General features: G+C 39.7%; 1 long non-coding RNA gene across 1 annotated transcript; it reads right to left on the bottom strand.

The window, feature by feature from the left end:
• Positions 1–6,521: 6,521 nt before the first annotated feature.
• Positions 6,522–9,129, bottom strand: LOC147056898 (uncharacterized). Its single transcript, XR_015066106.1, has 3 exons — positions 8,571–9,129; positions 7,336–7,386; positions 6,522–7,067 (listed from the first exon to the last, which is right to left on the bottom strand). It is a non-coding gene; the product is annotated as an uncharacterized LOC147056898 (long non-coding RNA).
• Between the last annotated feature and the right edge of the window lie 1,261 nt (positions 9,130–10,390).

Genomic DNA, 10,390 nt, shown 5'->3' on the forward strand with positions numbered 1-10,390 from the left:
TGCGCCATTATTTATTTCTGTAAATTCCTTTTTGGGGTGTGGGGGACTTGCTCGTCTGTGTCTAGTTATTGAAGCGCAGTTACTTTATCACGCCAACAGATGGCAATGTTATAACGTTTAGAATACTTACGGCATTAAACTGTTTTCTTTTCATTCAAAATTGCATGCAATGTCTTTAAACTATTCCGAAGAGACAATAAATAGGGGAAATAATTGGTTTAAATTCCACTGATTGTTTGTATTGCATGTACAGGTTGGTATACGTTGTTCAATTATATTTTCGTCTATTAACTTCTCGTTCAGAAAAGAAGTAAACTGAAATATATAGATTAGAAAGCATGTACCTTAATACCATTTTTTTCTATATTTGATACAACAAAGAATGAAATTTTGTGTTACTGCCAAACTGATGACATAGATGACCAAGTATAAAATGAAGCTTTAAAAATTGTGAAGAATCAAGTTGTTCTCTCTGCTTTTTGCTTCTGAATGAGCTGAAATCATGGACAGCTCACCTCACTCTCAATCAATCACTTTGAGTCAAAGTGATCCAATTCTCACCTGTGACCCTTATGACCCTTATAATGTGATGGAGAATATACAACGTTCATTACTAATGTACTGTCATTTTGCAAAAACATTTCTTTTGCTTGTTGATTCCAAGATAAATCAAGCCAGTGTTGATTAAATGTACACACTATGGGTTTATCAAGCGGCAGTATTATTTTTCTTACCGATGTGCACATTGAGGAGGGGGGAGGAAACAAAATGTTTTGCGCAAAAATTCAGTTTCCGTGGTCAAATCAAAGTCATTCATGTGTTGTGGTGGTGATGCTCCAGGCACTAGCATATCATCCACTGAGAAGAAAAGAGGAGTGGAAAAAGAAGGAGGAGGTGTACAACGTATATGCAGATGGGAATTCACAGTCCCAGTAAACACCTGGGCCAGAGGGGAAATGAGATTCACAAGCTACTCGTGCGTCTCAAAATACATCAGTGCAAAAAAGACTTCCATGACTTGCAACAGGACATAGGTAGACAGCACCTTGTTTCCTTTGATGCTGCATTTGTCTTTGAAAGCCATTCATGAACACATTATGTCATTTGCAGCATCTCAAAAATGCTCGTGCGAGTCTTCAGAGTCAGATCATTATGTACACTATGGAATTCCCAACAAAAGAGCCTTTTCATTTCAAACTGCAGGGGAGATGCTGATTCCCTAAAAGCGATTGATTAAAAATTGCACAGCTGAGGAGCTGCCATGAATGGAAGACATGTCGATTTTCCCTTCCACGCTTTTCCAGCTGGGAGTCTATTGTAGCCTTGAAGACTTTAAAGTGGGGGAAGAGGGCTGTCCTTGCATGTGGCGGCATGGAACACCACCACAAACGTTCATCGTTTGGAGGAGTTTGATTTCAAAAATTGCCACTAATTGCAGGCATTCCCAACAATGAATCTCCTGAGCACAAGTTGACTGACACGAGCTTGATGATAGTTGAAGTGTCATTATCTACTGAAGGGGGTCATGCAGCACAGATGTCAACTCAGAGCTAATTCAAAAATGCACACACACACATGCACACACACAGTAGCGGGTTACCAAGTGGGAGGTTGGGTTGTTTAGATCTCAATGTTGAGATCAAATTGGCATCCGACATGACACGCTGGCCATCTGGGTCGCTTAGCATTGAAGGCTCGCAGAAAGATTTCGCCTGTCTGCCCGGCTCTCCTTCATTTGCCCCTTAATTCTGCTCTGTTTCTTTGCATGCCCGCCCCCATTGTCGCAGCTCTGACTTCATTATATAACCTCAACCCTCCACATATAAACGGATGTATGGCAGAAAGCAAAGACTTCCGAAATCCTGCCGAGAACTTTAAATAAAGGGACACAAAATGTAAGAGAGCTAAGAACACGGCAGCACAAATGATTCTGAAATGAAAATCTTGTCAAGAGCTCTTTAAAAAACATAGACATGTGCTGATGCTTTACCTCAAGTTCACAGCCAAGACAACCCGAGAGCCTTAAACCCAATTGAATGTCTTTGGAAAGACCGAAATAGATCATCTATCGATGTTCCTTTCCTAACTTGAAATAGTTTTTGCAGGAGGGAACCTTCAAATTGAGGTGGTATAAACTTGTGGCGGTATTCTCAAATGACCCGAGCCAGTGTTAGCTGCAAATATACTTCGAGTGAGAAAATATTTCAAGATTCTGACATGTTGATCAACATTGGGGACAATTTCAGTTGAACAATTATCAAAGAAAGTGCAGAACAAGTGTTGTTTATACAAGATTTATATCACTCATCCTAAAACCCAAATGTGTTGATATTACTCAATATTTTTTCACTAAGCGGTTGCATAAAATAATATCATCTGGTTCCTGGTGAAATAGATTTAAAGTCCACTTAAAAAAATCTATCTGGATCTAGATGATTTTGTTTCGTGCTTTTAATTGACAGATTAAATTTACACAAATTCACAAAGTTCTTTCAATGAATCATTTAGAAGACGGAGAGCATTACATGTTGAACTTTGTCAATGACCTGGCGTTCTTTACCTTTTGCACAGGCACTCAGTCCAAATGTTCTGAGTTGATTTCACATCCACCCTTACTTTTCCATTCCCTCACTAAAAGTCTGTTGTTTTTTTTGTCCTTCCCCGCTTGCCATCTGTGAAGTTGTTTAAGCCCCCTCCAACTTTGCTTCTTCCCGCTTCGTGCCTGCCTTTTTTTGTCCTCGCTCCGACACAACACTCAACAGGAACCATGCTGCCTGCATGAATAATAGGTGCAATTAGTACAATTACAAAGTGTTGGCGATGGAGGGAAGCTGAGAGTTGTAATTTGTATGCCCTTTAAACCCGTTTACTTTGTCCATTGTAAATTTCAATAACACCTTGTGGAGAATCTATTCATAAACTATCAGAATGTCACTGTGAATGCCGAATTTAATTTGTAATACCTTTACAAATAAGAACGGCATGTTTTGTCCCATCACTTTGGTAGTACAGTGAACCCCACCAATGGCGTTCTTTCTTTCTTTCTTTCTTTCTTTCTTTCTTTCTTTCTTTCTTTCTTTCTTTCTTTCTTTCTTTCTTTCTTTCTTTCTTTCTTTCTTTCTTTCTTTCTTTCTTTCTTTCTTTCAATCCCACTATTTTTCATTCTCCAAGCAGTTAGAGAGTCATTAAAACCGACATGAAGCCAAGAGGAGTAGACAGGAGGAAAACCCTTGTGTCGCCTCTGTAAGACTATTCGGGGTTATCCCTCATTGTTCCATATTACATTGGTTTATTGGGTCATTCTGATCGCAAGGTTGATGAAGTATAAAATGGAGGAATCAAAGAGTGGCAGCTGTATTAGCGTGCCAGCATTGATATGTGCCATAAACAAGCAATGCGCACTCTTGCATAAGTCTATTAAATGGAGTTATTATAACACTTGAAATGCACCGCTGGCTTGAAAGATCACGGAATGCTGAAGCCAGTGGGCGCTGGACAGAAATCAGACTTGTCAAATGCTATTGTAGACTAAAGGCAGGCTACACTCTGTAACAGTCAGCATACCCCAGCTGCATCTTCAATTGTTCATGCACAGATTTTATACAATACCTACAATACAATACAACTTTATTTACATTGTGCATTTTATAATAGCTGCAGCTGTAACAAAGCGCTTCACATATTGGCAGCTCTTAGTGTATTTGCCGCATGTTACTGAGACATCATCCTCGTGTCAGTTTTAAATCCAAACAGAAGCAACAGAGTTTGCCATCATGCTAAAACTGTAATGTGCAGTATGTGAATAGATATCTTCTGAAAATCAATCAATTGAATGGGTTATTTATGAAAATAACAACCAGGCTTATGTTTGTGCGTTCTCCATTCTCTCATTACCACCATGACAGTGTCAACCCAGAGTCGCAGCTCTCATGATTCTAGGCGTGACCTATTGGAATATAGATGGCGCTGCTCATTTCCTGAAGTAGGCCTGAGAGAGGAGAACAAACATTTCAAGTCTTTGGAAGGCACACCTTGCTATTCTCATCTCCTCTCCAAACACACTACAGCCACCTTGGCAAAGTGTACCCTTGTAACCAGGGGACTGTGTGTAGGCGGATACATGTGGATGTCCCTTGCAAGACTATTTTTGCTGCTTCAAACCAGCGGCCGTGAATGGCGTCTCATCAGACACTTGGTTGCACTGCAGGAGGCCGCCGCTTGTTTCAGCAGGGTGGATGCTCATTAGGATGAAGAAAGACTCTCATCAAATGTGTAATAAGTGTAAAGCCATCCACAGGCCAAAAGTAGATACCAAAAAAAATGCACTGCCCACTGCTTTCTATTCCAAACGTTTTCTTAAGGAAACACAAACAGAAGATTTTATGCACGAAATGTTTCTCAAGTAAATCCAGCAATAACGTTCATTGTAGGGATGCCAGACATCAAAATATTTTGAGCCACAAAAAGACAATCCTGGGGATTGCTTTCTAAAACCAGGGGAGTTAAAAACATCTCCTCTTCTCGATTTGTTTTCAGAATTTTCCTTAAACAAGCATTGTCATGTGGTTATCACATCTGCTGCGATACGGTGTTTAAATCTCTGCCGTGTGGTGTTTGGATGTTCTCCCTTTGCTTGTATGCATGTTAGTTTAAGGAAAAGTCCAACTATTCCAAAAGTGTGTGTGAATAAAAGTGGTTGTTTATCAATCGGTGCCTTGAGATGGGCTGCCAACCAGTCCAGGGATGTGAATTTAAATGAAAAAAATACATTTGGTTGTGTCCTACCATCCATTTAGAGTACGTCTCAAGACACCATGTTGTGTGACGGTTGATTTCAGAGGTCCTCGCAACCGAGATTGTGAATCGCTATTGCGGCGGAGGGCAGTCTCGATTATTTATCGAGTTCAATTTTCTCCAGTGTGGATAGAAAATGGATGGATGGATGTACTCCATCTCTGCGTTGTGCAAACACAATATGTAACAATTTTCATCACTCAATGACTTACTTTTTCTCCAACTTGCATATTTCCATATACCTTGAAAGCTTCTTGTGTAACCCTTTGAAGTTTTCACTTTCACGGCATCAAAGCCATTGTGAGGCTCTCTCTGGACTTCTGTCTGACGATAACCATACAAGACTCATTGTATTTTTCATAAAAGTGAGCGACTAGCCTTTATTTAATAAGCACTTCCTCTTCATTCTCTTCCTTTCAACGGATTTGGCGCACGCCGATGTCTTGCATGGACTACACTGAATTTAAACAGAATGAGGGAAGCCGCTTTGATAGCTGTGTCCACGCCCACAATGGCGCAAACTTCAATTTCTAACAACGCATATCTATAAAAATACCAAAAGAAAGAAAAGTCCACCCTTACGGACACTTGGACTGTACTTTGCACTAAACTTGCACTAGGAACAAAAATAAGGCCCTTCGTCTCTTTGAATTCATGTTGATCTCCAACTCTGTGTTGCTCCTTCTCAAGTTGCTAAGCAACACTTCAGCAAATGCCCAGCGAGAGAAAAATCACCTGTGTCAGGCTTGATGAAAAAAAGTACACAAAGGTCAGGGACATTGACACCAAGAAAAAAAAATCTGGCACTATGAAGGAGAGAAGGAGGCCAACACAAGTTGAGTTAGAGACCTCAGATTTAGTGATATTTTTTCCCAATTTGAATGACAATTGAAAAAAATCAAAATATTACTTGTTATTGTAATTGTTAAATGTATCATTTTAAATTCCCCATTTTGATTTGGAACAATTTGGGAGGAAAACCTGCGTGGACCGTCCAAACCAACGCAAATATCTTTTATTTATAATCCCAATTTTTTTCAAAAATCATTCCCAAATTGTTCTTCATGAAATTTGTTCACCTTACCTGACTTGGTTTCTCATGAGCATGAACACATCCAACTGGCAATAATGATTCATGACAGGAAATATTAGTCTGGGTCACAGTGTTGAATCAATGACAAAACCCTTAGCCTTCCTCCTCAGTCAACAGTTCTGACTATCTTTAGTTTCTCGAGACGATAAAATCAATGATGTCGTTTTGATGCCTTCCAGTCCTCACGCGGAGTCTTCAAGTCTGGTGGCGAGAATACAAAATAAATCTATAACACAAGCGTTAGATACAAGCCAAAGGACGCCCTATCACCCCGTGTCGCCTTCTCCGAGGACATTAGGCATCTCTCCCATCATTAGATTAACTCCTGTGCTCTGCGAGTGTTCGCAGGAAAACCAAGCTCATTACCTTCACCGGACCAAATGCACAACAAAAGTCCTGCTTTCACCTTGTAATTTGAGTCCAACAGGCTCATCAGCGTGGGGAGCGACAGCGAGATGTGGACCTGCAGATATTCATATTTCAAATCACCTTGATTACACAGTGCATGATTATTAGAGTGCATGCTTGGCAGAGGCGATGTTCCTGGGGAAACATCAGCCACATTAGCTCCCTCGGCTTTGAGCAGTATCGCACTGGAACTTGGCACACAATGGGGCAGAGACATTTGCCATAATAGAGTTTTTAATAGAGTAGATGCCTAACACTCAGTCCTTTTACACATCACAGAGGTGCATTCTGTCTTTTGCTGCTTTTTTGTTCCAGGGGAATGTGAAATGAGTGCACGCTGGAATACCAGGGAGAGCGAGTAGGAAAACAACCAGAATATTTAAGAAAATGATTCTACTTACAAAAGATGAAAGAGTACATTTGCTGAAAAGATTCTGTATGTTGGAACATAACCATTGTGATTTAGCAGGATGCAACTGAATGTAGTGTTGAGCTTGACATTAATTAAGGAAAATGGCAAATGAATGCTGATGTTAGTTGGAAGTTGCTGCCGTGCTACTTTGTATAATTGATTCATTTATTTCATGCACCTTTTTGGTGGTCACACGGTATTAAAGAACATTAAATGTTAATCAAGGCAATTCTCAATTCAGCCTCCTCCAAGTTGCCGCCCAGGACGAAGACTGGACATGCCATTTGTCTTGGCTGTTGCTGTCATATTATCTGGACTGTTTCCACTATCACGGTGAGGATATTTCTCCAGTGAAGCGTTCTGGAATATGGAGAATAGACGTTAGTGTAAGTTTACTTCCCATAGTAAACTATAAGCAAACCCGGTTTGGATAGCAATATGAAGATTTCAAGAGGTATTGTGGCATCTGCATAGTAAGAGCAAAGTAGAAACACTAAGCAACAGAATTCTTATTTGACACGGTTCTATTTACAAAGCCCAAAGAAGAGATTTGTTTTAACACTGACTGATAACATTTGTCTTCTTCAAATAAAAATAAAATATTCTTAAGCAACTTGAGTGAGCTCACCAGTTTTCTCTCCATGGACCTGATGACAGCTTGCATGTCCAATACCCACATCTTCAAGCAGAACAGGGAGGTAAGGGGAAGGGGGGAAAGGGTAGGTTGGGAGAAATAAACATTTTTTTTTTTTTTAGTTTTATTTATATTTTTCAAACACTAATTAATTCCAATTAAGTTGCAATGTTGTTTAAAATGTATATCAAAACAGAATACGATGATTGTCAAATCCTTTTCAATTCATTTGAACACATAAAGACATGATATTTAACGTTGGAGCTCGCGTTTCCTAGTTAAACCAAGCCTTTTCATATTGATTAGCTGAGAAAGAATCCTCAACAAGATCAAAGGCATGGCCTTGTACTATATATTTTCAGAGCTTCCAGCACTAATTCAATGAATTTTATCAGCCACAAGTGCCTCTTCGCTGTGCTACTTATTCATTACTATCTTGTTTAACAACCTGTGCAGTGCTTGCTTATCTTCTGCTCTTCATTCATTTCCCTATGGACGCTTTGGGAGCAGCATTCTCTTGTTAAATTAGAAATTAATTAAAAATGATTGACATCATTATTATAGATTGTCAGTTTCTGTGTTCAGCAGACTTTCTGATGGTGTGAACCTTTTGAAGATAGGATAAAGATGAACAAAAAACAAAGTACTAAAATTGTACCCTAAACTAGTCATATAGTCAGTCACCCATATAGGAACGGAAAATGATTCACACCGTCACTGAGTGGGAATTGAAGTCAGGCGTACTACTACACCACCAGTGACTTCTATTTAATGAATAAAACGCCAAATTAAAGCTGTCAATCAAGCACTGGAGTGGATAGTTATTTGGCAAAGCATCTAAGATGTGGAGATTTAATAACTCCCACATTGCTTGAGGCTCGCTCTTAAACAAGTTCATTAAAGGAGATAATTAATTGTGTAGTTTCAAGATTGTGCTTTTTGAATTGAAATGACTATATTTACCATAGTGCAGCCTACAGATATGTAAAATCGAACATGGAAATAACCGCCACTTTCTTCTTCTGGATGTATACAAGTGTCAATAGTTTACATCGTCAAAGTGATAGAAGATGAAGACTCCATACAAAACAGTATTATTAAAAAAATACCTGCGGGTCTCTTACACAGAATACAGAGCAGAATATTGTGTTTACATTTGTGGTTCATCCACTGTTTTAAAAAACAAACAATAAATCTTAAGATGTGACATTCAGTCCTGATGGTCTTACTCTGGGGTCCTGTCTCTTCTCGATGCTCCACTCTCGCATATCTCTCCAGTGTTGAGGTAAACATACATCAGCGGATCGGCTGCCCACCATTTTTGCCATGAGGCATATACACGGCACGGCGTTCTTGGTCACTGAGCTGCTCACAGCAGTGTCAAACAGACTGTTACTTGATTCTAGAAATGGATCCTTCCACGTAGCTTCCTGGTGTAAGCTTACACCACCATCAGTCCAACCAAAATGAATGAAAAACAAGGCCTGATGACCTCTCCATACTAAAAATGGCAATACTGTGTTGCAATAATTGTAAAGCAAGATGGCTCTCTGCAGCGTATATTCCGAGCTTCACCTTTGCAGGTTTTTGCTTGGTATAGATAACAATCCAGACTAAACTCAGTGGGGCGGCAATAGCTCATCTGAGGACTTGGGCTTTGGAGCCGGAGGGGCACAGATAAGAGCAGTGATGTGGAGAAAAGTGTCAAATTGTCAACTAGTTGTTGGAGAGGAGCTTGTTTGCTGGATGGCTGCTAACGATTTGCCCTTAAGCAAGTCACCGTCCATCCCCGCCTCCCAGCTGGAATCAATCTGTATCTCTCCTTGCCTACCTGCATGTGTATCAGCTCTCCGTGTGGTGTCCAATACAAAATGCACACTTGACCCTTGCATATTCAATTCAGCCACTCAGAGGATTTTGTTTTAGGAAACTATCTCGATTATTGACAGAAACTCCCTTTTATTTAAGTTTTTGAACCGATCCCCTGCTTATTTGCAGACAACCCCTCGCCCCAGAGTCCAACTTGAAGTTCACACATACTTTTTTATTATTATTTAAAAAAAAAAAGAAGATGACCATTCTCCACAAATGTTATAAACAAAAGTTTATATAAACGATGGCATTTATTAATTGAAACGCTAAAGCAATTCATCGTTTACCTGTACGGCCTCACATCTGAGCCTTGCTGATATGCATATCAGTTGTTGCCTTCTCTCTGGGGTCTTTTGGAAAGCTATGAAGAGAAACACAAGCTGGTGAGGGAAAAGGTCAACTGGTCAGGGTATAATTGTGAATGACTTTGCATTTTATTTTTTTAAGACATAATAGGGTTGTCAGCAGGAGAGGATGAAAGTGATCAGTGAGATGGGGCTTGCAATTCTCAAGAAGCACCAGCAGAGGTGTGAGCTTGCATTTGCTTGTGACATCCCATAAAAAAAAAATGTTGTGATGGGCTGAATATCAATACGGTGCTGCCAACATTTAGGATTGGGAAACAGTAATGTTTTCTTGCAAATAGCTCATCATTTACACGGTAGGGTTTTGTTATTATGACTTCCTATACAGTGAAAAGATGTGCAAATGCAACATATTTACATAATAACTCATAATAGTGAATATAATAGTGTGGAATAATGCAAACCTAACACCTGTCTGGATGCAAAGTGTTTGTTTTGGCAGTAATCTAAATCCATTTCCTCAAAAGGGCATCCTAACTGAGTGTCAGCCTTTTTCAACCTGCCAGTGCCGCCACTGCACAATAACATAATGATCTTGGCATTTCAATTGTGTATTTGTCATATTTGGCTGTCACAGCCTGCCATAAACTTTGGATTCCCTTGAGTGACAAATTATGAAGTTGCCTATGTCCATGTCTGCAAATGTCCTCACCCCTACTTAAGAGGATATGGTCTCATATAGGCACATTTGTTTCTTCATTGGTTTCCCGACTGAAGTTCCGACTGATATATCAATCTGGATATTTGATACGGATCTATTCTCGCTTGCTTGTCAGGAATTTTAAGTCCCAACATCCCAGTCATCATATTCA

Source organism: Syngnathus leptorhynchus, chromosome 5 (genome assembly GCF_054491065.1).
Source record: "Syngnathus leptorhynchus isolate UIUO chromosome 5, UIUO_Slep, whole genome shotgun sequence".
NCBI lineage: Eukaryota > Metazoa > Chordata > Actinopteri > Syngnathiformes > Syngnathidae > Syngnathus > Syngnathus leptorhynchus.